The following is a 19,972-nucleotide window of genomic DNA, read 5'->3' as shown; positions in this document are numbered from 1 at the left end:
TTTCAGTGCCTCTAGACTTCCTCTGAGGTCATATGCCAAGGCCTGGTTGTCTTCAGCAGCCAGCTCCAGCAGGGCCATACTCTTCTGCAGCTGGTTGGTAGAGTTGGCAGGTGTGGGAGAGGCAGAGATGGACAAGGTGGTGGGCTTCTCTATTGGGCTTTCATTATCTTCAGTGTCAGAGAGAACATTGATCCTCTTGGTGTCCACCTCAAAAGGGGGCATGTCTCTTCAAAGGACTCCAGGTTGGCTTCATTCCCTTGGACCATGACCTTTCCTTTGGTGTAATATATGATGGTAAGAAGAGGGTCATCCTTGTCAAGTTGTTCATCTTTACAGATCTTTAATCTGCCTCCTGAGCCAATGCCCTCGCTGGATACGTATTCATAATTGCTGCACAGAGTATCTTTCCAGATATAGATGGAATCAATGAAGAATATGAGGTTCTTCTTCCTTCCTTCTTTTTGTTGGCATAGTCAGTGAAGAGGACCTCATGGTTTTCATGCAGTGTCTTCTCCTTGTGTTTCTCCCTAGCTGTTCCGCTCTTACATTTAGCAGGGTATTCAATCTCCTTGGTTTCCATTCTGAGAGCTGTGCTGTGCTTAGCTGCCTGCTGACCGGTTTCCGTGGCAACCGCTTGTTTACTCCAAGGGCAACTATGTTAACTATAACTTTGCTAGCTTTTCTAGCCTACAAACACTGGCAAAAAACTAAACTACGTACAGTTTACCAAATATATGTATTAATGTTACCAACAAGGACCCTTTAACTTTTCGTAGTCTTCATAAAATAACTCTTCTGTTAGCGTCCTCAGTGCAGTTTCTCCTCTGGAATGTTGGTAACAGTGGCAGGTAGCAGTTAGCAGTTGACAGCTAGAGTTGTTTTGATTTTAAAAACATATCCAAAGGTGATATTTCCTCTTCTGTTCATGCTGATTAATGCTCAACAATACCTCTTCTTTAGAGTCCTTTCTGAAGAGTCCCCCCACACAGGTAAAGGTGTGTTTTGAATTTTTTTTTTAGGGATTTTTTCCTTATTCAAATCAAGGGTCCAAGGACAGAGGATGCTGTATTGCTGTACAGATTGTAAAGCCCCCTGAAGCGAATTTGTGATTTTGTGATTTTACAGATAAAATTGACTTGACTTGACTTGGGAATAATATATAATCATATTATTTTGTTTTGTGTAAACAGATACTGTGGACTTGTACATGGGCTTTCGGTTGTGCATGCATACATCCATGCATATACTGTATGTGTGTGAGTGTGTGTGTGTGTGTGTGTGTGTGTGTGTGCGTGTCTGTTGTGAATATGCTGTAGCCTACATACTGTACATGCAAAAAAAAGAAAAAAGAAAGAAATACTCGCAAAAAACTCCAGAGTAAAGCAGGAAGTCATATAGTCTGATCCCTTTGTGACTCCTAAATCTCCCCTTAATACTGCAGGTTACTGCAGTTTGAAAATATCTGTAGTCTGAGCAAACTCCATCCCCTGGAGAACACAGTGAGATGTGGCTGAAAACACCTTAAAATGCAGGAGTTGGAATTTTTTTGCCAAATACCTAGTATGGTTCATACTTCAAAAAGAAAGATGTCAAGGGTCAAAATATTGTCAGCAGCAAAAAAAAAAAAAAAAAAGTTTATGCATGATCTTGACCACTTGAAGTTTGATGCATGGCCATAATTGCAGAAATGATCCTCCATCCTGGACTGGTAGTGTTTTGAGAAATTGGAACAGCCTGTATAGATAGATCGCAATGACAAATGAGGTTGGTAATAAAAACATATGTTGCAGAATATGCCCATACATCGACTTGGGGCTGAATGATGTAATCAAAACTATTTCACTGCTATTTTTTTTTTTTTTATCAAAGTTACAATTTAAATCACAATTATTTTCAACAAATACATTTAAAAAAGAACCAGATAAAGTGATTCCCTGAATGATTCATTTCCTGAGGTTCTTTGACTCTTGAATGGTAAACCTTTATCACTTGAAGGTACATTTTTTAAATGTATGGTAGTAATTATGGAATTGTTCTTTTTATTTTTGATATGTTTTTTAAATCTACATTCTGAATTGTAAACCTCCCACAAACTTGATGTATATAGTTTTTACCTTATCTTTTATAGTTACGATATTTTGTGTATTTCAAAATAGTCTTATGTTTAGTGTTTTATTATTAGTATGTTGTGTTGAGTGTTATTCTGTCTGTTCTGTTGCACCATGAGCTCATCAAAGCATCTTAAGAATGTTTGTTGTAATGGCAATAAAATGAACTCAGTGTTACTCATTCCAACATATACGTATCTGCACAACACACAGGGAAGCATCTTAGACAATGAGAGTCCATCAGTGCTCTAACATATGAAAGAAAGATAAATAGTACATGCATACATGTAATGCATTAGAAATTCATACACAGTGTGAAAATACATATGAAAGTGTTTTTTTTCCCTAAAAAGTTCACCATGTTACTGCTGGTATGATAATTTAATTCTATTGTATTAGAACTAAACTATCAGTAAATGAAGGATGAATAATCTGGTAACTGGCTCATTTGTAAAGAGAGTTTTGGAGGTTCACGCAAGCAGTTAGAGCTCAGACACAGTGTGGTCAGTGGCAGTGCTATTCTGTGGCTGTAAACATGTCTGTCCTGGCTGAGGTGCAGGTTACACATGGAATCCCTCCCCTGTCAGATTTATGTGTGCTCTGACAGCAGGGGCGTCCACCTGCACAAACACTGTCCCTGACTGCTGCTCATTGTGCTAACAAGACCTGTAGCGGCTCCCTGGACACAGCCTCTCCACGACCTGCAATACACTGAAACCACACACCACAGGGAGCATGTCAGACACACACACACACACACATACATGCTGCTGCTCAAGACACAAGAGCAGGTTGGAAAAGTCTGCACATATTTCAGGGACCAAGAGTCCAAGATTTTTTTTTTTTACCTGGAAGACTATTGCATTTTTGTGGTTTACAGATCTTTATGCACCCACAAAGCAGTTCAGTGGAGGGTGAACCCACCTACATTCAGTTCTCAGAGCAAATGTTGCATGTTCATAGAAACCATGCAGTCTAGTAAAACAGATGTTTTTCAGCCATGAGACATCATGGCCAAAGAGTCTGCAGGTTCTCATGTACAGCAGCTGATTTCACTCTGAAACACTGAAAATAAACATAAAGATATTGTTAATGGCTTTGTTTGCATCCAGTGTCTGAGTGCTACTGACTAACTAAACAGTACCTGGGTAGTTATTCTCCAGTTTCACAGGGGTTCAGGATTAAACAAACAACTTTCTCTCCACACTCTAACTCTCCAACTCTGTACTCTGCTGTAACATAAGGAATCATTCACTACTTGGTTTCTTTGAAATAAGTCATGAGAAATTCTGAATACATAGTTATGTCCTCTTATTTATTCATCATATCTTTTTTAACGCTTCATCATAATGATCAGCTATGACTCATTTATAAGCAGTAAATGATGAACTACTCATTAACAAATCACTTTCATACATTTACTTAAGTATTAATACACATTTGTACATAGTCATCTCTAATCTGTAATCCTTCAATTCTTAAACTGTTAGAAGTAAATATTAATAAATGAATAAAAATATTGGATTAAATACATTGGAAATGTAATTAAATAATCAGGTAATACGCAGATAAAACTTTTACAAGTAATTGTCAATAGTATTTTGTATTTGATAATATATTTGCTATACATTAACTTGTTAATTAGTATAATTAGTATAATGCACTCATAAATGTTTTTATATTAACAATGCATCAAATGATTATATGTAATATGAAAGAGGTCATCCCTTGTGATTAACCCTAAGGCTTTTTAGACTCTTTTATCTCATTGCTTTGGTTTTCTGGTTAGCAACTCTTCTCTCATCAACCAGCAGGCAGCTGTTTGCAGCTAATGAAATGTTGATTAACTCACTGTACACTACCTGCCCAGCAAATAATTGCAGACAAAGTCTTTGATGAGCTTGTGAACACAGTGGAACATTTAGCCGCCATAAAACATCATAAGGTGAGACTGTCAGTGTTGTGTTTACAGCTTGTTACACTGCCCGCAAATGTCAAAATAATCTATTAATGCAGCTTTAACACTCAACAAATTATTCAAACATAAACAATGGATCCACTGTACAAGTAAGAGGTGAACTGAGTACCATTATTAACACCTGAGACCTCTGAACAGAATTTGTTGACAGAAGTTCCTCCTTTCTTACATACTTAACAGCATGAACTACACAACTGTGATTATCAGAATGCAGCACTATCATAGTGGCATGGTGGTTTTTTTGATTTTTAGCAACACAACTACACTTGTTCAGAAAAGCCTATTTTATATTTGCATACTGTATATCTGTATAATTGTTATATTTATCACAGATGGTAGATTTATTTTTTCACTTCTCTGCAATATGTGCACATTATGTACTGTATGTCACTGTAATCTGGGCAGTAGTTGATGAAAATGTTGGTCTGGACCAGTGTTGGACGTTGACAGACATTGCCACCCTTACGCCCTGTTGCTAACCTGCAAAACCTGCTTCTCTCAATTTGTGTAACTGATATCAACACATTATTACTCTGGCTTACAACACTGATAAAGAATGTAATGTCATGTAATTGCAGTGATTGTTAGAGAAATGAGATGCTTCAACTGCCTTAGATAACTTCCGTCACTTGCTCAGCAGGATCATGCTCCCGCACGCTGTAAAAAGTGACTTCAGGCCGGATGCTTGCAGGGGTCCTGGAGGTGTTAAAAAGGTCATAGTGGGGAACTGGCCCCTGACATGGGACAGAGGGCCGCCTTTAGACTGCCTGTCTGCATTACTGGAACAGTGGAGGGGTTAGGAGCCTGGAGTCATTTTGTTTGACCCACAAACACACACACAAACACACATACTGTAGAGAAGTGTACGTTTATACATCATGTGCATCCATGAATATTTGATAACACTGGATAGGCATGGCAAGCATGCAGTTGGTGTGTAAAAGAAATATCTTCAGTTATTATTTTATATACAATAATTTTCAGAGTAAGTGAAGAAGTGGAAGAATATCTCATTCAGACTCTCCAGTAGACTTTACCCCCTCTGCCAGGCGGGTAAAAATGACTGGACAGCTGTGTGAGTGAATGTATGCGTGCAGACTGTTCAGCAGACTGACACTGAAATGGCAGGCACTGCTTGCTACTCCATGTTTCTTTTTTGGGTGGTGAACTTGACAAATTCTTGGCTGTGGATAGAGACATCACCCTGTCATTGACACCCCACTTATCTGCCGCTCACAAAATATCCCAATGGGCCGCCACGGCGTCGTCTGCCCCTCAACAATCAACAACAGTTCTCACACTCTCATAACTGCCTCTCCTCAGCTCCCTGACATTGCTCCTGCCACTGCCACTGTCAATGTCTTGTCTATTTGCCACTCAGAGAGTCGGGTGCTAATGTCTTACTGAGTGTTAAAGTCAGTTGATGTGGACAGACATAAAGGAGAGTCATCCCTTGCTTGCTTTCACAATTCAAAATGTGGCTTTTTATAATGGAGGCTCTGACCTGCAGGCCATCAGTGCTGTGAAATGTTAGAAAATTATAAAAAAATAAAATAAAATGATGCCACCCATTAGTCAGAAAGACAAATACAACAAACACTGTACTAATAAAACATTACTGAGATACATTATAGTATTTACATTCTTATTTTGCACTATGATGCCATATAAAGAAAAATCATTGTACTTTAAGAAATTATGCAATGACTTGATTTTTTAAAGGTAAATATATATCATCATACACTGGTAAAGGATATATTCAGATAATTTAAAAGTGTAAAATAAAAATCCAAGTCAATGTCCTGCATTCACATTTGATTTGTGCAAAAGAAATATAATCAACAAAATATTAAGTAAGTGGCATTACATTAATAGCAAAATAGATTGTGTAGTAAATCACCTTTTCAATTTTAGCATGAATGTTTTGATTACCATTCAAAACTTTTAAAAATGGCAAAAAAAATCCCACAACTTCCACCCATTGAGATAATACTACTACATGCTATAATACCAAGAGAAGTACATAGAGGCCCCTTCACTCCCATAGCATTTATAACTTAGTGTGTGTAAACAGTACAAAATGTGCAGTTTATAAGTTATTTAATGCATTAATGTCTATGGAGGATCATTTACTCCCATTGTAATTAAAGCTTTGCACCTGTATGTACTTTATTCATAATTCAATTCATGTGTACTATTAAACACTGATGAATTGCACAAAAACCTTTATGATGACATTTACAGTTATTATGAGGTATATAATGCATTCACATCTATGTTAGATACCCATTCACTCACATTGTAATTAAAATCTGTATACAGTGCACTCCATTCATGATTCAAAATGCTTACTATTGCACGCTGATCAACTGTGAATTTGTCCATTATGATGTCAATTCATAAGATATATGATGTAATAAATCCCGTGAAGACCTATTCACTTCCACTGTATTTAAACTGTATACTCTGTATACAGTTTACACACCTTTCAAATAAAATAAAATTCAGTATTGCGTACTGATCAATAATATATACATGCTAACCATGATGGCGGTGAGTTTATATTTTTTCCAGTATAATTTCTGAAAGCCTTTGGTGCATGTTTCTATTAACCTCCATTGATTTTATAACTCAACCATTATTATACAGAACAAACCTCACTCACACTCTATTACAATATACCAAATATGGAACATTAAACAATCACATGATACCTAAAAAACACTAAGTAGCTGAATTATATTATATGAATTTGCACCCTTATGAATTCACATAATAAGAGCATCTACAGTCAAGAAATCATTTTAAGGTCGATCTCCGCACTACTTTCACTCTTTGCTATTTCTTCTCTCAGACCCAGACACATCAGTCTAATTTAGACTGTAGTCCAACTGTATTGATCTCACCCCTTCACTGTCTGCACACATTATGCCTTTCACCATTTCTCAACCTCAGCCTGCTTTAGGTCGTTTTTTCAAATGAAACTGAAGATCTACCATGAGCTTCAGTTTCTGATTGATTGGCATTCTGATGAGGCAAATACATCTCTAGTTTTCATATTTGTCCTGTTGGAGCAGGAAGTGTAAGCTGATACTTCACCTTAGAGCCTAGTTATTTCTCCCTGGCCTTAGGTTACCAGAGGGCAGGAGATGCCAGAGGGTGAGGAGATTGACACATGTGGTGTGCTGTTGGTCAGGTGGAGAAAGGAGGCACCAATTTAGTGCAACCAAGAGTCTATTCTAGGTCTGTTGAGATTGCATTTCTCCTACACTGTGAGGCTCTCAGCCATCTGTCATTGTATCAATGCTGTGTTTTTATGCACAGACTATTCTCTCCTTAACGGGACTGGTTTTGGATAAACCATTAAGAAGCCTGGTCAAGATGTCTGGCTTTCCTCCAAATGGTCACTGTGACATAGAAAGCATGGCATGCTTCCACTTTTTTATAGCAAACTGATGCAAGGGAAATAACATTACATGAACATATAAGTACGTTTTGATGACGCACAGTATTTTGATGGGCCTAGTGCGCTGTCACTACCACATACATTGTGGATACATTTTTCTGGCTGCACTGCATTCATCTTTCAGGAACCAACACCCCCAACATCCATCATACATAATGTTCACAAAACATCTTGGTAACATGACAATGTTACTTTAACAAAAGTGAAAGCACACATCATTCACTGTTGGACTGCCGTAATCAAGCTAGTTTAAAGTATGTGCAAAATTATTTTAATGATTTAATTATTTTGATAGAAACTAATGGCTGCCTGGAAGGAAGAAAAAAAACAATAAAAATCTAAAACTTATGTCTAGCCTTTTTATGTTCCGTATAAATTAGTTTTCTCAGGCCCATTTACTCCCATTCAGTTCTGACCAGCGGTTCAGCTGCTCACTGTGGCATTTTCACAATTACTTCCAAATGCATAAACTTGCATTGCTGCGTTAACTGATTTTTGGCCACCAGGAGGCAGAAAAACATCAAAACAAATGGACAGACAAACACACAGCCAACACATATGGTATAAAAGTTGTTAAGGCTAACATGGTAACAAACAGTTGTCAACAGACACAGAGCAACATCATCCTATTGGACTCGTGATGCTGGCTGCCGGATGAATGTAAGTCCAATAGTTACTGTCCTTTTAGCTCTGGTTTGGTCTTCAGCTCTTGAGAAGAATACAGTCTCTGGGTCTGTTTGATGCTGGGCAAGTAAAATATCAGGGTTATTTTTTTGTTTAACATGGCTGCCAACAGGGGGTTGAGGGATGAGAGTAGCTTATGCAATAATAACTTGTTAAATTGCTTTGCGGCAGCATGACTTATTGTTTTCCTATGGAGAGAAAATACGCCAAACCTCACAGCAGTTCTACCCTCAGCATAGCATAGCAGTAGGATTTAACAGCTGGCTGCTGCACTCAAGTGTTCACTCAACTTCAACTGTGACCTTTCATTGCCCAGTGAGATGTCTGCGATGTAACCTGACATGATGGACAAAAAGACAGAAAAGGTTTTATGCACCCAAACTTTTCATGCCAGAGAATTCTTTTGTTTTAGACCGAAATATATCCAAACAGTCCCCAATTGTTTTGCTTTTCAAATTTCCCACTGCTTTCCTCCTGCCTGCCACAAAACCTATGCTACACTTTGCACTGGCACTCTGCGCCTCACCTTGTGGTGAGCACAGGTGCCCACATGAACACTGAAACAGGTTTTGCTTTCTGTAATCATTCCTCCTATTCATACTGGACAATAAAAGATCCTTTTCTTGTTGTGTTCTCAGCGTAAGTGATGGGGGACAAAATCCACAGCCCAGTACTATATTAAAAGTTTATCTGGAGTTAATATGAGGCTGCAACTGTAACTTAATAAGATAGATATCCACTTGATTTGATTAACTCAGACTTCTCAAGCGTCATAGCTTCAGATAAACATTTATATAAATGCTCAAAATGCATGTTCATATGGACACCTGACTGTTGTTTTGAGACAGACTTGAAAAATTGTGAACCCATGCTTTTATAAGACTCAGTTGCAGGTAGACAGATCAACATGAATAAGACTATAAGCAGGGTCTGACCTACAGCCTCTAAAATTGTCACCAGAAACTTGGCAAACACAATCATGCCCAATAGGACGCCTACTTCAAGTTTGATCAGAACATATACTGCACTGCATGGTGCCGGAAAACCAAGCTGTATTTTTTCAGATACATTGTGGCTGCACAGATGTGAAGTTTAAAGCCTGGAGATATTAAAATCATAGGCCTCATTAAACTCAGTTATTTATGTTCATCTAAACCCCCACACAGCAACCCAGTCAGATCAAATCTCCCTGGCGGTGCGGTGGTCGTGAATTGTCGTCTAAATATCAGCAGCTGTGAGAGCCTGTCGAGTCGGCCTGACTGATGTCTTGGCTAAGGATGCTCCCGGATCACAATAAAACTGTCACACACATTTTATCATCTGCATTCCCTGCTCAGGACATTTCCACACATCTTAAATTTCCATGAGACGAGCAGCAAGATGGACACATTCCCATCTTGCCAACTTGCATACTGTACATCCCCAAACACATACTTCACTCCTCTCTAGACTTTCATTACCTCTATTAATGGCAAGAACTCTGTTAAATGAAATCCTGTCCAAAACTGTCTGACACTTTGTTGTGGAAGTGATGGGGCTTGACGGCCATGTCAGTCTGTCCATCAAACACTTAAATGTCTTGACATAGTGCCAGATTGCCATGAAATTTGGTAAGGATATTTATGGTCCCCAGAGGATGGTTCTCAGAGGATGATTTCTAATGATTTTCGTGGCTGTTTGATCTTTGCTTTAGCGCCAGCTTCCTGTCTGAATTTTATTGTTCAAACAGCATTTGACAAATTTTGTGTTTCTCCTGTTAAGGACCTCATGTGGCAGTGAGAATCATGACTCCTTTTTTGTTGAGAACAAAGTACCATGATGTTGTTATTAGCAGCGCAAAACCTGTCACAGCAGAGGCCAGGAATGGATAGATGAGTCAACGAAATGTGAGACTTGAACGCTTGGACACTCAATGTTGTGTTCTTTTAACCATGACCACAAACATTCACAAACCTTAACCAAGTATTTTTGAAACTAAAGCTAACCATGCCTGTAGTACTCATTTTTTAACAGTCATATCTAACAATTTTGAAAGCACTTACAAATGATTACGTCCTGCCGACTGCAGCATCAGATTAGAAAACGCTCAAATAACAACATTTGATTTGATTTCTCAAAACCCCAGACTATATCCAGTGTCAATGTTTTTTAAAATTCTTCTTCATTAGCTGCTTGTGTTAACTACAGTATAGTCATGGTTAGGGGAAGACTGTAGTTATTGCAAATAAACTATGATCAAAGTTTGGTTATGATTAGGTGACTGAAACACCTAGAAGATCATGTTATGGTCAATTAAAAGGTGAACATTGGCTGCAGGTCTGTAACGGGACACAAACTTTGGTCTTCTACATAAAGGTCAAACTCCCTACATACCAGTCCACCCCCACAACTTCCACACCCTCAGTTTCCACCTCGTTACATAAAATGCATACTACTTCCTGCATTGGCAGTGAATGTTGAATGGTGTGATACATCCATTACATCCATTTTCCCCTAATATGGATTAAATTCCTAGGGTGACTGGGCTGACACTCTAATGCTTTTTTGGGGTTTTTTTTTGGAACGTCAATGACCTATTTGTTAGACATTTTGTTGCTTTGATTCATTAAAGGAATCTCAGTGACTAATTGCCAAATACCCCTAAAAAAATGACTCTTAATGTTCAATTTCCAAAGGATGATTCATATTCTTTTTCTTTTTTCTTTTTGTAATATTTCAAAATATTTCATAATCAGATCACTCAATGATCTGATCATTCAACAAGTGGTTAAGCCCTTTAGTTTTTAATGACAGCATGACCTTTCCTCTAGCGCCACCATCAGGACAAGCTATATTTTCATCACTACTAAGGCTCGAAGTATAACACAACAGTTGGTATGTATTAGTTGGTTGGTACGTAACACTTTTAATATTGTTATATGGTCTAATCATTGCAGCCTTCAGCGGTGGCTTGCTATAGACTTTAGTTCTTTATCCTTGCATTTGGCTCGTCATCTCCCTCTATTGCTGTCTCACCCTATTCCCACAAAGGGAAATTACCTCTTGTGACATGATACCTAGAACACAGATAATCTGAGAGTGATCCAGGGATGCTGTGTAAATACCCCTAATGTGGATGTTTCCCAGTCTGCAGGCCAGCACGGAGTGGATGTTGCCACTGATATGACAGCTCTGTACAATCTGCAGCCATCCTGGGTGGGCGAGGCCAGCCATGGCTTAACAGGATAATCTTTCTCCACGACAGGCTCAGCCCTTTGTTCCTCTTCAAAGGATCTTTGAAGGGGAAATATCCACCTCAGCTTTTACAACCAGAGTTAACCCCTCAGAACAGACAAGTCCCCTCACCAAAGACCAGTATCCACAGTCCATTAAAGACAGTCAATGGCCAGATGGGAGTCTCACTTTTGTTTTTTGGGGTTTTTTTTTCTATTTGTGCCTCTGATGTCTTTGCATGACTCAAACAGTTATGTGGCTCCATACACACACACACATGCACTTGCACGCACTGGGGATACTTTCACCCCATGCTCCGGTCTGGTCACTGCTGCTGAACACAGCGCATCGGAGGTCAGACGAACCAAAGCCATGACAATACAACTACACAAACATGGACCTACCATTTAAACTTTGACCCTGACCCCAACCCCCAACCCTCCACCCTGATCACTGACACCAACAGAAAAAGAAGGGAGGACATGGGATGGGAAGGGATGAGAGCTGCTGAAGGGAGAGTTAAAAGACTCTGAGATTAAATTTAAAAAAAAATATTGGATGTTAATGTTGAATTTGCTGCCTCTTGGTAACAGCATTGAATGGGGCTGATTGACGGAGTGAAAAGAAAAACACAAATGCTAACTCTTAAAAGCTACTGTTCAGATAGGAGCAATATCTCATTAAGGTATTCAGCCTGGTGAAATTTGAAGGTAATTACTGTGGACTATAACATACAAGACTCTGATTTACTTAATGAGTATAATCTTTAAATAATTTGCGAGAAATCTATTTGCTGGAGAATATAATTTGAATGAAATTTAAATTATATTTTCAATCATTTTAATCAAAAAATTATAATATTAATATCTAGATCTGTAATTTAAATTGAATTCTATTTGAAACCCATTAACCCTTCTGTTAATTTTATTCTTAAGGCTTAGAGCATTTTAGAATCTTTTGGTTAACTGTTTTGGTTTTAGGGCCTGCAACTTCACTGGTTTAGTTAAGTCTCACCGCCCTGTTTCCACTAAGCCTTGATAAGTGAAAAAGCCTTGATAAACCCACTGTACTCTATCTGCCCAATGCCAAAAAGCGGACAGACAAAGTTAGCAACTAGCTGGTGAACAGAGTGGAGCATTTAGCAGCTAAAGAGCCAGATATTTTTCTCAAGTTGGTGGAGACCAAACCAGAGCTAAAAACAGAGTGAATATTATGCTTACATTTGTCAGGCGAGTTTGCTAAAATGTTCACCAACTTCATAAGCTGATAAGCTGTCAGTACTGTGCTTGCTGTGTTTGCTTTGCTGCATTCAAGTGGTCAAATTATCAATTAGTACTTCTTTAAAGAAAAATCAAAGTATCTGTACACTGGATCATAGCTGCTGAACATTTTTACACTGAACATGCAATTTTTTTTATAATCCAGTGTGAGAATACTTGGTGCTTCTCCCTTTAATGAATCTACTATCATGCACTACTTATAAGAGTAAAGGGAGTGGACAATGCCTCTGTAATTTTAAATCTCAGTGTTGCCCCCCCCACCCCCCCACCCAGACCTGTTACTTATTTATTTATGTTTTAGTCCAAATAGCAATTAAATAAAATATTATTATAATTATTATCTGGTTTATAGTCTTGCTTTGTTAATCTGTATCTCTCCTCTTTAAAATATGCATGTATATTTTATAACAAATAATTTAACAATTATTAAAACATTTATTGTATATATTTTGGGAGAATTGTGACTGTTTTTGTTATATTTTCAGGCACTGATGATTTATTTGATCTTAATATGCATATTTTACAACATACAATTCAATAATTATTAAATATTTTTTTGATATATTTTGTGTGTGATTTTTCAGGCCCCAATGTATTTGATCTTGATTATGTACTGAGTCCTACTATGAATTGTACATATAATGACATTGGCATGACGTAACTAATTTAATGTCTATATACAGTATACCATGCACTTTGTCATGTTGGCCATTTGCCTGATGAAGACTTGGCAGGGTCGACACGTTCCCTTTTCCAGTCAAATACATTTTTTGGGGAGCTAAATTCCAGTGCAGACACCTTACTTTTACCAAACAACTGTCATTAGATTCTGACTCAGTTGTTGGTAAGTTTCACATATAACTGGATAACCACTAAAGTGACTTTGCCACAAAAAAGTAGTAACAGGTTTGAAAATTAACTTTGCAAATGTGCAGAACAACCCTCAAATACAGTTACTGTAAGCTGTGATCACATGATAATGGTTTGATATCTTAAGATAATGTGGTAATAAAGTTGTGATCTTGAGATAACTAGCTAAAGATTATTAGCACCAACATGTTATTATTCATTCATATTTTTCATTCTGATAAGAATAAAATATGAAAAACCTGATTCTTGTATTTTGTTTTTGTTAGTTTCTGGCAGTATGAAAGTTTTACAAATTAAAGATATTAAACATTATGACATCTGTATTTTGGTACTTTTTATTGTCATTCAACTTTAGTCCAAAAATGTGGCACATAAACACAAAATAAATGTAATTGATACACCCAAGACGTTTGGCCTCTGCATCCTCACACTTTGACTGACATTGTCACCTCTCCCTTGTTCAGTTGTTCATTCCTGCTGGTGGATGCATGCTGTACATGTGTTATATACGTTGACATACATACCGGGTGAACACAATCCCCCTGGCCTGCCTGGAAGGAGCAGGGCTACATGTCACCATGACACGCAGACTAATGCAGGAACAAGCAGGACATGGATTAAGCAAAAATCCTACATGGGATTCCATTATGTGGCTGCAGTCATGATGGAGACCAGGCAGGTGTGCTGCAACAATGAGCTCTTTCAAATGTGGGACCACTGTGTGGGTATGTGTGTATACATGTGGGTATGTGAGTATATGTCTGTGTATGGATGACCAATAATGTTCATTAGAGCCAAAAGATGAGGTAAACACTTTGGAGCAAGGACAGTTTGTTTTGAATAATATAATGTGGGTTTGTGTTTCAAACAAGAACGAAGAAATAACACATTATTTCCTCTTATAAATGGAAAGTTAAATTCATAAGCAAAAAAGCAACCCTTGCTCAATTCAGTATCTTCAAAAATTTTGCTGCTAGTTACCAGTAATGGTGGCTGTCAGAGTCAATCGTGTATGTGAGTCATGCATGCGCAAAACAGTTTACAGCACATAAGGTTCTGCTGGGGTACAGCAACACCACTTCTGCAGTACACCATAATACTAGAATGGGTAGTGATATAATGGCAATTTGTTAAGTTTAGGTATAATTGCATTTGCTGATGATTATTTCGGACAGTGGTGCGTTCATATTTTTTGTATGAATATATTGTATCCCTGTAAACAAGGATACAAGGAGTATCCCCCCAATATATTGATATAAAAATATGAATTGAAAAAAAGTGCCATGCTATGACAGGCAACCACATGCACGACTCAGATCCATGGTTGACTCAGATCGAGCGGCGACGGTTGCTACTGTCAGTTAATGTTAGCAAGATTGATATTGCTGTGTAACTGATATTTTTGAGTAAGTTTGTACTTTATGACTCTTCTTCTTGTGTTACTGTTACTATGATTGAGCATTTACCTGTCCTACAGTTGTTTGTGCCTTGTGGCCACAGTGGCTGCCATTCTCTAAAGGAATATGAAGTAAGTAACGTATGATGAGGTTGAATTGAGCTAAGACGGCTAAATAAAAGTCTTCCATTCATTTTTATTTATTTATTTAAATCATTATTATTATTATTATTATTTTGGCAGAACAAGCTGTAAACACAAGCTGTAAATTGACATATAATGACCTTATGAAGTTGTTGTGGCAAACATGCTATCAACCAGTTGCCTATTTACATATCCAACAGTCACAGAGCAACATTAAGCATTCATTTACAGTTGTGTTTCTGTCCGCCTGATGAATGTAAGTCCAATATACTACTACTAATACTCCTACTACTAATACAATTGCTAACTTTGCATTTCTGCTGTTTGGTGGTGAGCAGGTAGTGTCTACCTGAGCTATTTTACTAAAACAAGCCTGCTGTGGCCGTAAATGGGAATAGTGAGAGTGAACCTATAAAGTTGTTGTAAAACCAAAACAGCACAGTGTAAGATGTTAAAACACTCCAGGGAGCTGAGGGGAACTGCAAAGTCGGGTGATAATTCTATGTGACTTCATCAACTTTCATATTACACACTGTTATTTAATTCATTATTAATATAAAACTGATCAGTGCAGCTTTAATTAGCTCCACCAAAGCATTTTTGTCTTGTGAACATAAAATATTTTTTATGGTGTTGTGATCTTGAGGTAATGTGACAAAAGAATGATTCACAACCACGTTCATTGGGCTTCCCAAAATACTGCTATTCACTGTCAGAAACCCATAACAGTCAAACCCAATTGTACCTAATCGTAAATTATGTCCAGACAAGGCAGACCACACAAATGAAGAGGTGATGAGAGCAGCTACCTGTGGAGAGAAAGTCACTGAGGAAGGATAAAGATTTTAGAAGGGTGGATGTTAGGTTGTTGTTGCTTTAGGGGAGGGGGGTAGATTCCGTATACTTTGACCTCCTGCTCCGCTACATCTTTATTTCATGGCTGACAAAGTGAATGCCAACGCGGCGTAAGGAATTCTGCCTCCACGCCTGATTTATGGCCCTCAGCTGCTGTCAGCCACCAGCTGGCCTTCAGATGGGCCTCAGAGAGAAGCAGACAGACAGGCGGAGAGACAGACAGAGCGAGAAGGAGATTCTCAAGTTGGGTAAGAGAAGTGCAACATGAAAAAATGAATGAGTAGAAATAAAGAGGAATAGGGTATGTTGATGGATGATTTGGATCAGCTACAGATTAATGAGTGTACCCGTGTAGTCTGGTCATGCACAATACCATGAAATGAGGACATCTTTTTTTTTTTTCATTTATAGATAAACCATCTATCCTTAAATTTACACCAGTTGATTTTACGGCCACTTGGAGGCGGAAGGAACAGGTTGTGAACACGACATATCACCATTTAAGTTGATCTGTTGAACTTGTTAGCAAACAGTTGCTTATTTCCACATCCAGCAGTTATGGAGCAACAATATAATTCATTTAGAGTTGTGTTTCTGTCCACCTGATGAATGTAAGTAACCTGACATGCCAGATGGTTTGTTACACAGAACCATCTGAGATGTAGTCCTTGGAAACTGTTTGGAAAAGAGCAGGCATTTTCAAAAAATACTTGGCAGGAGATTGGATGAGCCATCTATCACTGTTTATCACCGTCTTACCTTGCGAGGCAGCTGGATTTGTGAAATCACGAGATCACACAAGAGTCCTCATAGGATGCTGATTGGTCTGAACTAGTGGTTTCCCTGCAAGGTAAGAATGTAAGTCCAATATTCACTCTCTCTTAGTTCTGTTTTTGTCTACCAACTCCTGAGGGAAATGTCTGACTCTTTAGCTGCTAAATGCTCCACTGTGTTCACCAACTAGTCAACAGTTAACTGTGTCTGTTTGCTGTTTGGTGCTGAGCAGGTAGTGTACAGTGGCTTTTCACAGCTTTTTCTCTGAAAACAGCTGCCTGCTGTGGATCAAAGTGACACTATGAGAGCACTGAGAGTGAACCAAAACAGCAAAGTTGCAGTCGGACAGATAAACAATGAGCTGAAACTCATTATAAAGATTATAAAGCTGAGGGGAGCTGCAGAGTCACTGATAATTCTCTGTAAGTTCATCACTATGAGCCACGACCAACACATTACACATTTGATACATTGTTATTATAAACATATTAATTATAGCCACTTTGAGAATTTCATATTAATAATTACACTTTTAATTCATTTTTACCAAACAGTAATGAGTGTGTAAACATGTCAAATGTAAATGGAAACTTATTGTAATGAAGAGCTATGTCGATGTAGGAACTTCTCAAGGTGTACATTTCAAAAATGCAGGGGTGGAGTTTACTATGCAAAAACATTGCACTGACCACCTGTCACCATTGAGGAAACATATAACAACTCAAATGGACTTCAGGATGCTACAAAATGTATTTGACAACCAGAGCCCATTTTTCATAGCTTGGCCACCATTCCTACCAGTAATGAGATTGTTTTGCTCGCCATTTCATCACTGAAATCTGGGAATGGAGGGACTTGGAATCGATTGCACAGGACAACCACACAAGCAATCAGACAGGTTTTAAATCTAACTAGTTTTCAAAGTCTGGGGTACGATATGTTATAGTTTGTCATTGAAACTTTAAAAATTGTCAGCAAGGGTTCACTGAAAAAACACTATTAACCAATTGCCATCAAAATCTTTTAGCAAACCTCCCCTGCAGTTTCCTGTGATCCCATTAAGTTTGCTTAGGATTAAACAAAGTTTGTTTATCAAATTTTCCAATAGCATTGGTACAAATTAGTATAAGTTGCATAGCTAATGTATCATACTCCTGAAATTGTAACAATTCAGAATTAAGTTAAGGAAAATGTTTTAGGATTAAAACATTAAAAATGTTTTATAATTTGTTCTATGAGAGAGAGTGGCTGCACCAGAGACGGGCTCCTGAATCCATCTCAAACTTGGACCTAAAAAGTGGGACATTTTGCAAAATAACCTTCAAATAATCTTCAGAAAAGACTCTGAAGAAGAGGTAACAGTATTAATCAGCAAGAGCAGAAGATGAAATATCATCTTTGGATATATCCTTTAAATTAAAACAACTAGCTAGCTCTCAACTGCTTACTGCTACCTGCCACTGTTACCAACATTCCAAAGGAGAAACAGAAGAGTTATTTTGTGAGGACGAGGAGAGATTGAGGGGTCCTTGTTGGTGGTATTCTCTCTCTCTCTCTCTCTCTCTCTCTCTCTATGAACTGGTGTGATGGCGGCGCAACCGACGTTTGCGCCGGCCTCTCCTAGTTCTGATTATGCAGTGTGTTAGACCATGTCCACATTTACATCTGTGTCATTGTGTGGAGTGCAAGGGAAACATGTCTGTGATTGTCAGTTTGTTTTGGACATTCCTAACAAACAATTTTGCTGCGAGAAATACTGGCTGGGAGCTAAATCAGCTGAGCGCACTTGGTTTGCTACGGACTCAAAGGAGACCACGGCCTTGTCTGGAGCTGTGCCGGAGAGCAAACATCGAAAGGGGTGCGACAGGACATGGAAGCGGGGCAAGCGTGGCTAGCAAGCTAGGCCATGTTAACCCATATAAACATTATTCATGTGCTTTTTGAGCATACTTACAGTCAGCCAGTGGATCATTGTTGAATGCAATGCACAGTTAGGATAATCATTTTAACATTCACCCTCCATTTCATTTCCATTCAAGTGGTTAGGTAATACTGGTATGTTTGGTTATGTTATTGCAACCCCACATATAACAATTCTGCTGGTGAGTAAAACGTGACCATAAAAGATTTTTCAAAATGAGGCCATGGTTGTCCAAACCAGAATTATCTTCAAAACATGAACTGTCATCAACTGTTAGGAAAGAACATGTGACAAAGTGTGTCCTCATGTCATTTAGTGAGACCTGTGACAAAATCTTTGTCTCTCATGACTTAAAACATCACATAAAGCAGAAATGCCTCAAAACTAATCATTGAAAAATGAATAAGAAGACGCTGAGAAGTGAGGGGGAAGGGGTTGAGAGGGAGAGGGAGGGGGGGAAAAACTCAGCTGAGCTTGTTAAGAAAGTCATCTGAATTCAGGCCTCATTCCCTCCATTGATCTGACCGTTGAGAGGGAAACCAAAATGTTTGGCTTATTTTAGCCAATTAAGCTGTGAGAGAGCCAATTGTGGATGTGCTATTGAGCGTCTCTTTGCTCAAAGTGCTTATTGTCGGGCTGCTTGCAGAGGGATCAATTGCGGGCCCTGTGATCGGATTAGCCAGGTAATCAATGCTGGTCACTAATATATTAACAAGGTAATTATAGCGCTCTGCTGCAACAAATGCAACACACCATCATTCCTAGATATTACAGGCTTGAGTGAGAACGACAAACCCACCACGTTATTCTCTCTTTTCTCTCTTACACACAAAACACACACACTTCTTTCACACAAACCGCTGCCCCCTACCGCCCCTGTGGAGAAGGTGTTAATCACATTAGTAATGATAACACTTCACACTCCCACCATAAAGACATGCAGCGGCAGGGCTCAGACTCTTAAATCTCCCCGCAGCTCGCAGCAATTATACTTACAGATAAACAGTGATGTCTGAAGCCTGGCTACGCCTGTGTGTGTGTGTCTACTATGAACACACACATCAGATTTTGCTGTTGACATTCCAGCAGTAACTTCAAATTCAATTCCTGCTATAATTTAAAAGCTAACTGGAGAATTTCCTGAAGAACATGTGTATGATTGATGTTGATTGACATGATTTCGGGATGACTTAATAATCATATGAAAACTCTTTACCTTAATGTATCGGTTGAGTGATAAATGTAATGGTGGTGAATAGAACACTGCATTGCATTCATACTTT

The 19,972-nt window shown here is 38.4% G+C and overlaps 1 long non-coding RNA gene across 1 annotated transcript; it reads left to right on the top strand.

Moving 5' to 3' along the window:
• Positions 1–997: 997 nt before the first annotated feature.
• On the top strand, positions 998–1,604 carry LOC137190619 (uncharacterized). The gene is made up of 2 exons (XR_010930258.1): positions 998–1,252; positions 1,317–1,604. It is a non-coding gene; the product is annotated as an uncharacterized lncRNA (long non-coding RNA).
• Positions 1,605–19,972: the final 18,368 nt, after the last annotated feature.

This window comes from Thunnus thynnus, chromosome 10 (genome assembly GCF_963924715.1).
Source record: "Thunnus thynnus chromosome 10, fThuThy2.1, whole genome shotgun sequence".
Lineage (NCBI taxonomy): Eukaryota > Metazoa > Chordata > Actinopteri > Scombriformes > Scombridae > Thunnus > Thunnus thynnus.
Note: the sequence above shows the minus strand (reverse complement) of the source record. Positions and strands in the feature narration are given on the sequence as shown.